The sequence below is a fragment of the Tupaia chinensis genome, unplaced genomic scaffold (genome assembly GCF_000334495.1).
Source record: "Tupaia chinensis unplaced genomic scaffold, TupChi_1.0 Scaffold000473_1, whole genome shotgun sequence".
Classification (NCBI taxonomy): domain Eukaryota; kingdom Metazoa; phylum Chordata; class Mammalia; order Scandentia; family Tupaiidae; genus Tupaia; species Tupaia belangeri.
In genome coordinates, this window is record NW_006159982.1 from 2,918,839 (window position 1) to 2,932,596 (window position 13,758).

Genomic DNA, 13,758 nt, shown 5'->3' on the forward strand with positions numbered 1-13,758 from the left:
TCACCGTATTTCAGCAGTGTTTTTCAAATTACTTTCTACCTTCCCCACTTTCTTCAGAAGACCGATGACTATTTTAATGGTGTATCTCTGTGTGTTTATAGCTCTAGATATAAACCTACATATTGTCATTTTATGCTGTGATGATATCTCCCAGGTTATTCACAAGGAGATAAGTGAATTGTCCCATATCTGTAACAGCTATGATTTCCAGGCCTTTCTAAGTCTTTTGATGATACGTTTTTCATACCATAATTAAATGTGTTATGTCCGCATTTAGAAATAAAGATGAAATGAATACAAGAGGGAGAAATGTTCAAAACCAGATACACTGGGCTGGCCTCATAGCATATCAGTTAAGTGCTGTGCATTAGAAGCTAGATTGCACATGGCCAACTGCAGTTCGAATCCTGGCCATGGAAACTGGAAAAACACATGGGTGCATGTGTGCCCCAAATTCTGATGGGAAGGAGAAATGGAGGAAAGGAATTACAATGTAACCACACCCTACTAGGAGTGCTCTCCCTCTTGTGTGCACACTTACACGCTTGCTCTCATCGCAATATCTGGTGGGTATGACCATGCTTTCTGGCAATTAAAAGAAAAAGTTAAAACCATATATTTTTTTAAAAAGTATCATATGTGGATATAATTAAGTTTAAGTTACTAATACAAAGTATTTCTTGTAGATACTTTTTTAGGTCTTAATATCTAGTTGGTAATTTTTAGATTGACTTTACCAATATAGAATAATATTTAAAAATCTCTATGGGCAAGCAAGTGGCGAAAGTGCTAGATCCCTCCTGTTTGACTCAGTTTGAGTCCTGGAACCAGGAACTTAAAAAAAAAAAAAAAAAAAAAACACTGGTGCGTGTGCGCCCAAAATCTCAAAAGGAGAATGGAGGAGAAGGGACTGAGGCATGGCCAACCCCTCTGGGAGGAGATTGCTCAATTTCTCCCTCTGACTCTCCCTGGCAGGCACATATGCCCTATGGAAAAGATCTAGTGAAAAAAAAAAAAAATTCCCATCACATTCTAGGCTAAACAACCAAGCAATCTATATTTGGAGTTAGTAAATTTTTTCTGAAAACAGCCAGAAATTTTTTCATTATGAGCCAATGATGTGGTTTTATGGGCCAAAAGGTCCCCATTGCCACTGTTCAGCTCTGATGCAAAGCAGTCATAGACAATATGTAGACAAATGAGCATGTCTCTGTTCCAAAAGAACTTAGTTTACTGACACAGGTGGCCTGCCACATCTGACTCACAGGCGGTAGCTTGATAACCTCCAGACCACACCATAGTTACAGAATGTTTGTGTCTGTGACAATCCCTGGATACTCAGTTCAATCAAATTTTTAGGCAGAATTCCTCATAGACATTATCTACCCCAAATCTTCTATGATTGCATATATTCTTAACAACTGATCAGCTGTCCTGACATCAACTTTAGTCTCTAGAAATAGTCCATTCAACTTAACATACATGTGAAAGGAATCATTGGTACTCTAATAAAGAGCAGAAATGTTAAACAAAACGTTCTAGAGAGGGGAGGGCTTGGGGGGTATGGAAGGGAGAGCATTTGAGGTTTAATGACATGTGGAGCAGGCAGTTGGCATAGTGGTTAAAGGCGCTAGACTCCCACATGGCCAACCAAGGTTCAAGTCCTGGACCTGGCAACTTGCTTTCTCACGTTCCCTCTCTCTCTCTCTCACTGCCCCTCTTTGGTCAAATTAAAATAAATTAATTAATTTTTTAAAAAGATTTAATGGCATGCAATTAAAAGGTTAGATGATACCATTTTAATAAAAAAAATATATCAAAGCATACATTCAAATGCCATTCTACTTGACATTTGGGCGAAAATCATGCAACAGTGTAGGTTCATAGATTTTGACAAATGTGTCACTCTGGTGCAAAATTCTAATTGTGGGGGGATGCCATTGGTATGTGCAGACAGGCACTATATGGGAAATCTCTGTACCTTCCATTTGGTTTGCTGTAAGCCTAAAACTTATTTAAAAATACATTTTTAAAATGCATTCTATTAAAAAATGACTTACAATAATTGATGAAAACAAACATCTTTAAATCATTATTCTCAAACACCTTTAAATCATTAGGTGAATTATTCCCTAAAGAACCCCTTCTGATAATCTCCCTCTCAAAAAACAAAACAAAACAAAAAAACAGAAACAAAAATTAAGCACTGAATGTTAACATCATAATTACTTAGGTATATCAATTTCTCAGAAAGTTACTCTATTGTTGCTTTTCTACAATCGAACCAAACTGCTATCATTTAAACCATATTCTTTCTTAAATCATTGACCCAGTGTTGCTTTGACTTTATTTTAAAACCAAGCTTAAAGAGAGTCAAAATCACACACCACACTCATGGACCTGGATAAATTCCTCTTTGCTGGGTAGTAGGGCTGCATTTTCTTTCCTTTTCTTTTCCTTTTTTTTTTTTTTTTTTTTGCATCCCATTTTTTACAGCCTGTTACTGTCATTTGGTGTTTGACTGTTATCATTATAAAAGATACAGGCTTTTCTACTCTGTTATTTGTAGCATTATCTCATGTTTTACAACATCTTTGCGCAACATGCAGGCACATGAAATATAACTAGTGAAAAGTTCTCGGTGGTATTAATGCATAAAAAAGAATGTGGTTCCATCTCTACTGTCTTTACCCAGCCAAAAGCTGATGAACAGCCAATTTTCCTTTATCACATTAGCACAGCCATGAGGGAAACACATTTGTTCTAGTCAGCTACACTAAAGATACTATTACCAATCTAACATATACATGTTTTATATCAGCAGTATTCTCAGAGCATGAGAGAGCCAACAATATATTAACACTAGCATGACAGTTTATTTAAGAAAAGAAAATTGTCTCTGTAGAGGGACAGAAGTTAGAAATGTATGGCTAAAGCTCAGTGTCACTGGTCTAATAAAGGCAATAATTCTTAGTCTTTCTTTATAGCAGGTAACACTCCTGTGACAGTTCTGTCATATCATTCAAATAAAAATGTTGTCTTTTACAAGTTTAAGTGCACCTTTATTTTGAGTCGGATAGAAAGCATGTTTTTGATTTTCTGTATTCACTGTATTATATCTATAGTCAAGAGTTCAGGACCTTCTTTTTTTTTTTTTATCAACTCATCACATATTTGCTTAGTAGAATTCAGTGGCGCTTGCAGTGAATTCTAGGAGGATGTTTTCACTTTGTTGGTACTTAAAAAGTGATTAATGATGATCCCAAGCCACTCTCTTTCATTGTCCCCTCCCCTGCCAAGCACCTTTCTATAAATAAGATTAAATCTTCTTTGGTTTTCTGCACCATGTTTTATGTTCCAAGATTCTCTAAACTACTTTACAATTCTGATCTGGGGCACCGTCACACCGAAACTGTGAAGACTAAGGTGGCTTTCTGCAATAGCTCATTCTGACGATCCCCTTGCCAGTTATTCAGGGGAATATATACAATGGAATTTCTGATCTCTGAAGTAAACTCTCCACCTAGCTCATTCTCTAGCCCAGTGAGAATTAGAGTAGTTCGTATGTGTTGATCGATGTGCCTTGAATGAATTAACTGGCAGATCCAGTAGCAGTTGTAGAAAAGCCTTTAAATCACCCTCATTAGAGATCCAAAAACACTCTGGAAAGAAGAATCGGGGGAGCAGATCATTTTCAAGTCTTCATTCTCTTCAAGCTTTACATTTTATTGTAATCACTTTCTGGGTCAAATTTGTGTCTCCATGATCATTTGTTTGTACTCATCTTTTTCGGTATAAATGTATTATTAAATTTTTTAAAGGAGAATTCCTGACACTATCCTTCCATGCTCATGCCTGATTAGTGGGGAATAGAATTCCAAAGTTCAGAAAGTCACACAATAACCGAGCTGCTGACAAGGAAGGAATGCAATCGAGTCCACCTGGCCTTCAGGAATTGTCTGCAAACACTTGTTCCACTGAAATTCCAGATCTTCATTGCTATTTTACCCCTGATGGCCACCAACAACCAAAGTAAACTGCAGACACTGGCTGAGAAATAAACAGCAGAGTACTGTGCTGACTTTCTTACTGGATGAGCAGTTTCCTCATTACCCGTATCCTTCTAACTTATACTGAATTGAATAAAGCATCAACCTAGTACTCTTAGTGGTCCTACAGTTTACACCAAGAAAAATAAGTCATGACGCTTTATCCTAAGGAGCTTGTAGGAAGAATACTAGAATCATTTAAATATACTTGGTACATCAAGTCATTATAAATTGTGATGGTTGTTTTTCATTTAAATACCATATCTTAATGCAGTTCATGAAGGGTTGTCTCTTTTTCAAGAAGTTGCTTTGAGAAGGTATGTCTTAATCTGTTCATATGTGCGCTGTATAAACACACTGGGTTGTCAGAAAAGTCATGACACATTTCTGTATAGAAAAATATGTCATGACTTTTGCAATGACTCAGTATTTTTGGACCTTCTCTGTGGGACTTGCCTTCCCAGAACCAAATCACCAACCTCCCAGGAATACCGGTGTCATTAATTTGATGGGTGTCATTTAAAAACATATATTTTTTAAGCATTCTGAATACCTCTTTTTGTTAAGAGAGATTTTTGCTATAGGGCACAAGTGATCACTGGAGAGACAGAGAGAGAGAGAGAGACAGAGAGAAAGAAAGGAAGAGCCAGAGAGGGAGGGAAAGTGAGGGGAAGCAAGAAATCACTCCCGGGGCAGGGAGGAGTTGGTCATGCTACAGTCCCTTCTCCTCCATTCTCCTCTCAGGATTTTGGGCATACACACACACACACACACACACACACACACACACACACACACAATATGAGTTTAAGCCACTGGGTCTGGGACTTGAACCGTGGTTGACTACATGGGAGTCCAGCAACGTAACTATTACACCATCTGCTGGTCCCTGAATAATATTTTAAAGACTTACTATGAAGTGATTTGGCAGTAAAACTTAAATTTTAAACTATCAAAAGATGATAATGGATGCTGTAAACATAAAGAACATCATTTTGACTGCTAAGAAACTCTAACAGCGCTACCAAAAAAAGGAAAATCACTGTGATATGAAACAGAAGGGAAAACTTTATGGTGAAGAAAAGTTTTAGATTTTCTGAAAAAGAAATTGCCCTGAAATAGAAATTCCTATTTCTAAATAAAGGAAGGATTTACATAAAAAATTCCACTATTCTATCTATAATTTCTAAGCATGAGTAAAGCAATTTATCCTGAAAACTGCATAAAATTATTCTAAAACATCACATGTATATTGTATGCCCCTGAGAACACATGAACGCCTCAGCTCCTACCCACCAGCCTTTATCTAAGCCCTTCAGAGTTTCTTCTTCACTCATCTCATCCCACTTTATTTCTAACCTTTACCAACAGCCAACCTCCAATCTAATTGGTCTTATCGATGTCACACAGTGATTCCTTCTTCGTGATTTAATTCTTGTTATTTCATAATGGGTATTTACCTAAACTTTAGCATTTTTCAAATCATGTATCTCAAGGGGGCCAGCAGGTAGTGAATGGTTAAGGCACTGGACTCCCACATGGCTGACCGCAGTTCAAATCCTGGACCAGGTAGCTTGCTCCTTCCCCCAACTTTGTTCCCTGCTGATTGCACATGTCCTAGAGAAATTTTTAAAAGGGTGATCACAAAACGTTAAGAAAAAAAATGTGTATTGAGTCCTTTATCCTCCCATAATCCTTGGTCAACTATTTCAGCATTAAACACAGTTAATTTTTTTTTGGAGAGGTTTTTGCTATAGGACACATGCGCTTGCCAGAAAGACAAACACAAAGAGACAGAAAGCAAGAAATCACCCCCTCCCCAGGAGGAGTGGCTGCACAGAAATCCTTTCTCCTCCATTCTCCTCTTAGGATCTTGGGCATGCACCACATGTGCCCGTCATAAATTTAAGCTACCGAGTCTGGGACCGTGGTTGACTATATAGGAGTCCATTGACATAGCCATTACGCCAACTGCTGGGCCCACACAGTTAATATTTATTGGAAAATAGTATATTAGACACTGTTCTAAACTTTTAATGTATATTCATTCTTTTTATATTTTTTATTTTTTAATATTTTTTTGCCATAGGGCTAATGCACTGGTTAAAGACAGAAAGAGAGAAATAAAGTGAAAAATCACCACCCAGGGGAATGGCCATGCCACAATTCCTTCTCCTTCATTCTCTTCTTGATATTTTGGGTAAGTATGCACACACATGTCTAGCATGATTTTCAAGCCACCAGGCCAGGACTTGAACTGTGGTCAACAATGTAGGAATCCAGCATCTTAACCAACATACCACATGCTGGCCCCCATCCTTTTTATCTTTACAGCAACCCAAGGCAGCCTTGCTGTCACTTCCATTATAAACATAATGAAACTTAGTCACAGAAAATTGAAAACAAAGGTCAGTTATGTGACATAGTGGTTAAGGCAAATGGATCCTTCTCCATGGCCAACTACACAGTTGAAGTCCTAGACCCAGTGGCTTTAAAACATGGGCACATGTACCCCAAATCCTGAGAGGACAATGGAGGAGAGGGATTGTAGCATAGCCATCTCTCCTGGGGAGTGATTTCTTACTTTCCCTCTTTGTCTCTCTCTCTCAATCTGGCAAGTGTACATGTCCTATAGCAAAAAAAAAAAAAAAAAAAATCAAGGTTATATAGACGGTTAACTAGTTCCAGAGCCAGTTTTAGGCAGCCAAGTTCAATTAGTTATATCCAGTTACCATTTCAAAGTAGCAGCCATTTAGTTCATCAGAGCCCTCCACTTAGTCTCTCATCTGGAATTACTCAGTGAGGATTCAGGCTCCATGTCAAGCCTTCCCACAATAAGAAGGACAACATCTCCATGTGTAATGATCACTGACCATGTGCCTGGCACCATGCTGAACATTCTACTTGTATGTCACTGCCCTCAGATTGCTCTACAGAGGTGTTACTCCTGCATTTCAAATGAGGATGTTGAGGCTTAACTATGCTAGTACTCCGCATCTGCTGACTTAGGGAACCCTTTCATCTTTGAGCAGGTTTTACTCTTATGAATACTTGAATGAAATATACCTCCTTGCAACTTCAGTTCCTAAATCCCTGCACTAACTATTGAGACTACACAAAGTAAAGCTAATGCCTTTTCCATGTGAGAACCTACACAATGTGAAGAATTCCTCTCCTAAGTCCTTTTCAGTATGTGTTTAATGTCCATGATATTCTAAATATGACATATCAATAGTTTTTACTCTCTCTCCTTAAAACATGACTCCAAAGGTACTGATTATTAGATATGGTGTGATCTGTCAAAATGGTACAGGTTTATCACCTTAATACAGCTCACAATAGCATGTTAGACTATTACCAATGACTACATGCATCTAAAATGATAAATTATGTTGAGCTGACTATTCGTTAAAATATTGTCTTTTCTTTTTTACTTATATCACTGCTAAATCACATTTACTCCATCCTGTACATATGTATTTGGCTTTGAGAATCCAAAAGCAGGGATTTTCACTTATCTGCATTATATTTCATCTAGTAAGATCCAGCCCATTGCACTGGGCTGTCAGAATCCTTCTGGATAATAGTCCTTCTGTTTTTAAAGAGATTTTTGCTAAAGAGAATGCGCACTCACCAGCGAGAGACAGAGAGACAGAACACAAGAAATCAAGGGATGGCCATGGCACAATCCATTCTCCTTCATTCTCTTGGGATTCTTGGCATGCATGCACAAGCACCCATCATGAGTTTCAAGCCACCAGGTCCAGGACTCAAACTACATTTGTCCATGTGGGAGTCCAGCAACATATTGTCTGTCATCCAATGTATTTACCATTCCTCTAAAATTTATGCCATTTGCAAATCTGATGAGCAAGCCAACATGCTGGGAAGAAACTCAATGAATAGTAACTAATTGACTGACTAATTGATACCCTAAAAATGAAATCAACACAATCTATACAATGTAGTTAATTCTAAGCAATAAAGAGTTGCCTAGAATTTTCTAATAGAAAAAATTTGTCATACTGGATTCTTCATATACATCTCAGAGTAGCTTTGTTTACTAAGATAGGGTTTTATGCAATTGTAATAATCCAGCCTATTAAATATCCTCCTCTAAGCAATATTTCCTCTTTTCTAAGAATTATTTATTTTTATCTATTCATTCATTTTAATTTGACGAGAGAGAGAGAGAGAGAGAGAGGAAATGAGAAAGCAAGCCACCAGGTCTCGGACTTGATCTGTGGTTGGCCATGTGGGTGTCTAGCACTTTAACCACCACGCCACTCACTGGCCCCTTCGCTAAACTATATTTCTACAAGTAATATGAAATAAAGACTTGAGGTGATTATGCAGGACAGACCACCGTGGCAGAAATTAATGAGGTGGGTTGTTCACAAATATTTCAAATATGTGGAGTGTGAATGTGTAGCCACTGGGAGTCTGATTCACAGAATGACTGCTTAAATCTTGTTTGTTTGGATTATATGAAGGATGCTATAGGGAAAGGAATTCATAAACATGCTCCTCAAAGGTTGTCCTTGTTTTTGTTTCTGTTTTGCATTTCTCATGAGCTCACACCTTTCATTTCAACACTTGCTCCTCCTATGCCCTTCCTTCCCCTCCTATATTCTGTCCCCCACTCTCCATTTGCATACACACTATCATTTCTTTCTTTTGGAGTAACTGAGACAAGACAGGCCTGTAACACCATTTACAGGAAAAGCCTAAGTGTATTACATTTACTCTCTGGATATGATATTTTGGATTTGCTGAAATCCCTGAAAAGCTATTAAAATTGTCTATATACTATAACGTCCTATGGACAAACCACAATTTAATCAATCTGAAAAATTTAACAAATAGTGCTTTTGTGTGTGTATGTGTCTAATCATGACTGGATGTGAAACTCTCATGAGTTTGTTCTTAAAGAGATTTTTGCTAAAGAGAACACGCACTCACCAGTGAGAGACAGAGAGACAGAACACAAGAAATCAAGAGATGGTCATGGCACAATCCATTCTCCTTCATTCTCTTGGGATTCTTGGCATACATGCACAAGCACCCATCATGAGTTTCAAGCCACCAGGTCCAGGACTCAAATTACATTTGTCCATGTGGGAGTCCAGCAACATAGCAACTACACCATCTGCTGGTCGTACTCTCATGATCTCTTCCTCTCAAATGATTATTCTCTTTCTCTACTATAAAGAAAGCTAATAATTTTCTCATATATTTCATCTTCATTAAAAAGAAACTTCATCTAAACTAACTCTTGAAGGATTTATGGAAGTTCGAGTGGTCATGGGTAGGGAAAAAGTAAGTAAGTATAAGAAAAGAGCAAAACACAAGAGGCAAGAAAATGCATAGTTGCTACATACCCTTCCATTGAGGCTGATCAATCTTCATTCCTTTAATAAAGTGAAGACTTTAGTACATTAACATTAAAATCACCTTTCACACATTTCCTCAAATAATTTTTAGTTCTCCTTAAAATCTTTTTTTTTTTTAGAGGTTTTTGATATAGGGCATGTGCAGTTGTCAGAAAGACAGAGAGACAGAGAGACAGAAGACAAGAAATCACCCCCCAGGGAGCATGGCTACACTGCAGTCTCTTCTCCTCCATTCTCCTCTTGGGATCTTGGGCATGCACGCACACACGCCCAGCATGAGTTTAAGCTACCCAGTCCAGGACTCGAACCACAGTCGGCTATATGGAAGTCCAGCGATATAGCCATTACACCCACTGCTGGTCCCAAAATCTCTTACAGTGATAAAGTTGCATTCATTAAATCAGATTATGTCTGAAAGACAGTCATAAAAATGGTAAACTTAATTCTTGTTTAAACTTCCAGGGAGTGAGGCAAAACATGCCATGAGATGGGAACACAGTACTGACCCCAAGACGCAGGGTCTTCAAAAAAGCCCTCAACATGTAGATAGATACAAAGACAATCATTTACTTGTGCAGACCGAAACTAAACTTCACACCAGTATGCACCAGACATAAAGATGGAAAAAGTAATGTTTAAGTAGAAAGGGTATTCTACCAGTTAAATAAAACAGAGGCAAATGTTCACTTATGTTGTGTGTGAGTTACATCTACTATAACCTTAAATGAAGAGAGAATATCTCATTAAGTAATATTCATTTATTTTCTGTTCTTTTTTATTTTTTTTAAAAAAAAAACAGGCCTTTCTGTCTTTGACCATTCCATTTTGTGCCCTCTTAAAGTTCTTTCAGCCCAACAGACAGTTTGGAGCAAAGTTTATTCAAAATATGTCTCATAAAATAATTGAAAAAGAGCCATTAGGGGCCAAAGGAAAAAAAATATGAATATTTTTAACTACCTTCAGTAAGAAGGTGTCATGAAATCTGATCTGACTTGCCTTAAAGATATTCTAAAATTGAGAATAAGGTATTCATGGTGACCCTATTAAGACAGTCCTCTCTGTCAAAACTGCCAAGAGACTAAATGTCTAAATACATTTTATCTCAATAGATCACAGAAAAGTACATATATTTAATTTGGTTTGAGCTAACCAATGACTGTAGGAAATAGTCGTTCTTTAAGTTAAGGAAACTGAAGGGACTTCAAAAGTTTCATGGAAAAAATATAATTAAAATACAAGTTCATTTTGTTGCAAATTTTTGTGAAATCTATGCATAGATTCTCACATATTTCCCATGATATTTTTGAAGACCTTCTGAATAATCCCCAAACACAAAAGTAGCTGCTTGTGGATGAAATGCAAGATATTCAGAAGTTTCTTTTCTTTTACCCCCCTTTCCATTTAAATAAATAATAAGAATAATATCATGATATCAGTTTGGACAAAATAAATTAATGTTTTTAACATATTCTGAAGCATTTATACCAATAAATGGATTGCCAGATTTGAATAATACTTTTGAAAATAATATTTATTTTGCCATCTTATAATTCATATTTATTTAGGTTAATTCTTATACCTTTTTCCCCAGGCCATTTTTCCTAAGGTAAGTAACAGCTATCAAAAAAAGAAAGAAAGAAAGAAAGAAAGAAAGAAAGAAAGAAAGAAAGAAAGAAAGAAAGAAAGAAAGAAAGAAAAATAGAAAAATTGATGTATCTAGAATTTTTCTCTTTGTGCAAAGCCTGAATTAGGCTTCCCTAAAGGTCAAAAGTCTCAGAAGTGTGAAGTACAGGATAAATATACTTGGTATGAGAAATATTTGCATGTTCATTTTATTCATTAAGAAGAAAATAATGAGCTTATAACTGCTTTCAGTATATCATTACAAAGGGCAAACGGAAAATGAAAGTGGATATTGAAGGGTGAAACAATTAAAAGGAAAGGGTGAGAATTACTATAAATGTAATATTTAATATTTTTAAATTAGCATAATAGCCATTGTCTTATGCATGATACTTAACATTTAGCATACTCCACAGGTGCTTTTATCATCTAATACTTGAAACAATGGAGATATATAAACTAGTATCAATTCCCATCCCTGTGAAGTAGATGATACTTTCCACAAACTCACTTTCAAATTAGAAGTACTTAGTGTAGGTAGAAATCTCAGGATTATGAGACTTTTGTTCTAGCATGGGTTGTAGAGATGAAGAGGAGAAAACTTAGCTGAGTATTATCAGAGCCCAGCTTATCTGTTGCCACTTAAAAGAGCCTTTTACCATCCACACAAGCCTAAATAATAGCCTAAAAACCTTCTATCTTATCCTATTTTAATTATTTACTTAATTAGTTTCTTGCTTATTTTTCTCCCCTCCCCACCATGTCCATGAATGCGAGCACATGCACAGGGTACACGCGCACACACACACCAGCTCTAATCAGTTCACTGCATTAGGCCTAACACCTAGAATAAAATGCTTTTCTCCTAAGGGTGGATTCCTTTTGGAAACTTTGACATAACTTTTGCTATAATACCTATGACAATTCCCCAACTATTTCCTCTGTTTTCATCTTTCTATTGGGTGGATGCTGACCTGTCTGTAAATGTGTTGACCCTAAGGCTAGCCATGTGACCTAATGATTAAGGAAACCAGATCCTACATGGCCAAAGGTTGTTTGAGTCCTGACCCCAGTGACTTTAAAATACAATGGGTGTGTGAGCATGCCCAAAATCCAAACAGGATGGAGAAATGAAGAAATTGTTGCGTGAACATGCCCCCCTAGGGGATACTTTCTCTCTCTTTCTCTGTCTCTATCTGGTGAACACATATGTGCCCTAGAAATAACAAAGCTGAAATGGTAATGTGTTTATTCTAGTGATTGTGAATCAAAAGTAGGTGTGCAATACAACTCATGTAATTGACACAGGGACTATGTACACCCTGGTTCCATCCACTTACCTTCTTGTGACCTTAGAGTCTCACTCTGTGCTCTAAACTGAGGTCAAATGTCTTCAGTGCCTCATGCCTGATAATGAGGAAGGGCATGAGACGCCGACCCAGATTGTCACTCTAAGTGCTGTTTTTAATACATGTTCCCAGAAGTCACACCAATGTCTTCTTCCCCATGCTTGCTACACCCACGACCCAGTGTTCTACTCTCTTATATGAATTTTAGGGTTGTAGCAATCTGATTTCATCTGTTTTCTACTGTCATTCATTCTCCAAAAAATTTCATTGTAATTATATCCTTTTGTATAGTTTACAATAGTAGCATTTTTGATCAGCTAACATACAATCAGGTTAAAATTGTAAATCCCTTTCTCCAGCAAACACACACAGAGCAAATAACTGATATATAAACTGTAAGAAATGAATATCAATACTTCCTAAGTATCTTACTCATAATGCACTTGAGATCAGCTCAAAAGTTCACTTTACCATTAGGCTTTCACACTACCAAGAATCAGTGCTTAAGTCATTTATACCATCAGGCCTGCTAGATGACAGCAGGGTTGTCAACAGCTTGCCCAAGGATTTCTCTGAGGAACTAGAGAGTTACAAGGGGGAGAGAGTGTCATTCCATCTGAATCCAACCATTACACCAATTGACCTGAAAGCTAGAAAGGTTCTATTTCTCTAAGGAGAATAAACAATTGAAAAGCTTGAGTATCCAATCAAACAAATTACATTTACCTCCCTAGAGGGCTATACCACTTATGCTCTAAACAGAGTTTGGAAGGAATATGTGTTTTATTGGACAAGCTTATCATGGAATATTGCAAAAGGGCAAAAAATAAAATAAACAAAGCTGAAATATAATTGAAATAAGGAGCTCTGTAAGTGTAAAAACTCGGACTTATTTGAAGTCACAGTTTTTATTGATTTGAATTCAAATGCTATCATAAAAAAAAACTAAAAGTGTATTGAATTAAGAGAAGACTTGATAAGGAATTCCAGTTTTATTTTAAGTTTGTATTAATGATCTGCAAGGAGGAGCTACTGTATTAATGAAATCTACAGATGATATATTAAGCATTATTAAGAAAGCCACTGAGAAAGAACATCAAAGAAAATGCAAGTGGTATTGCAAAGGAACTAAGAATGAGATTTACTCTAGTTAAATGGAAGGTCATTCAGAACACACATTTTAAATAACAACTCTTTTCAAGTAGCTCAAAATGTTTACTCTTACTATCAGTACCTCCTATTGACTGGGGTAAAATACTGTTTCAGGCATCAGGCAGAATACAGAGCCAGAACTATGAAAAGACAGAGATCAGAAACAACAAATACAAAGAAAAAAAAAAAAAA

General features: G+C 36.8%; 1 protein-coding gene across 1 annotated transcript in view; it reads right to left on the bottom strand.

The window, feature by feature from the left end:
- The window catches only part of USH2A (usherin), an 819,384-nt gene that overhangs the window by 764,434 nt on the left and 41,192 nt on the right, over nt 1–13,758 (bottom strand). The window lies entirely within an intron of this gene.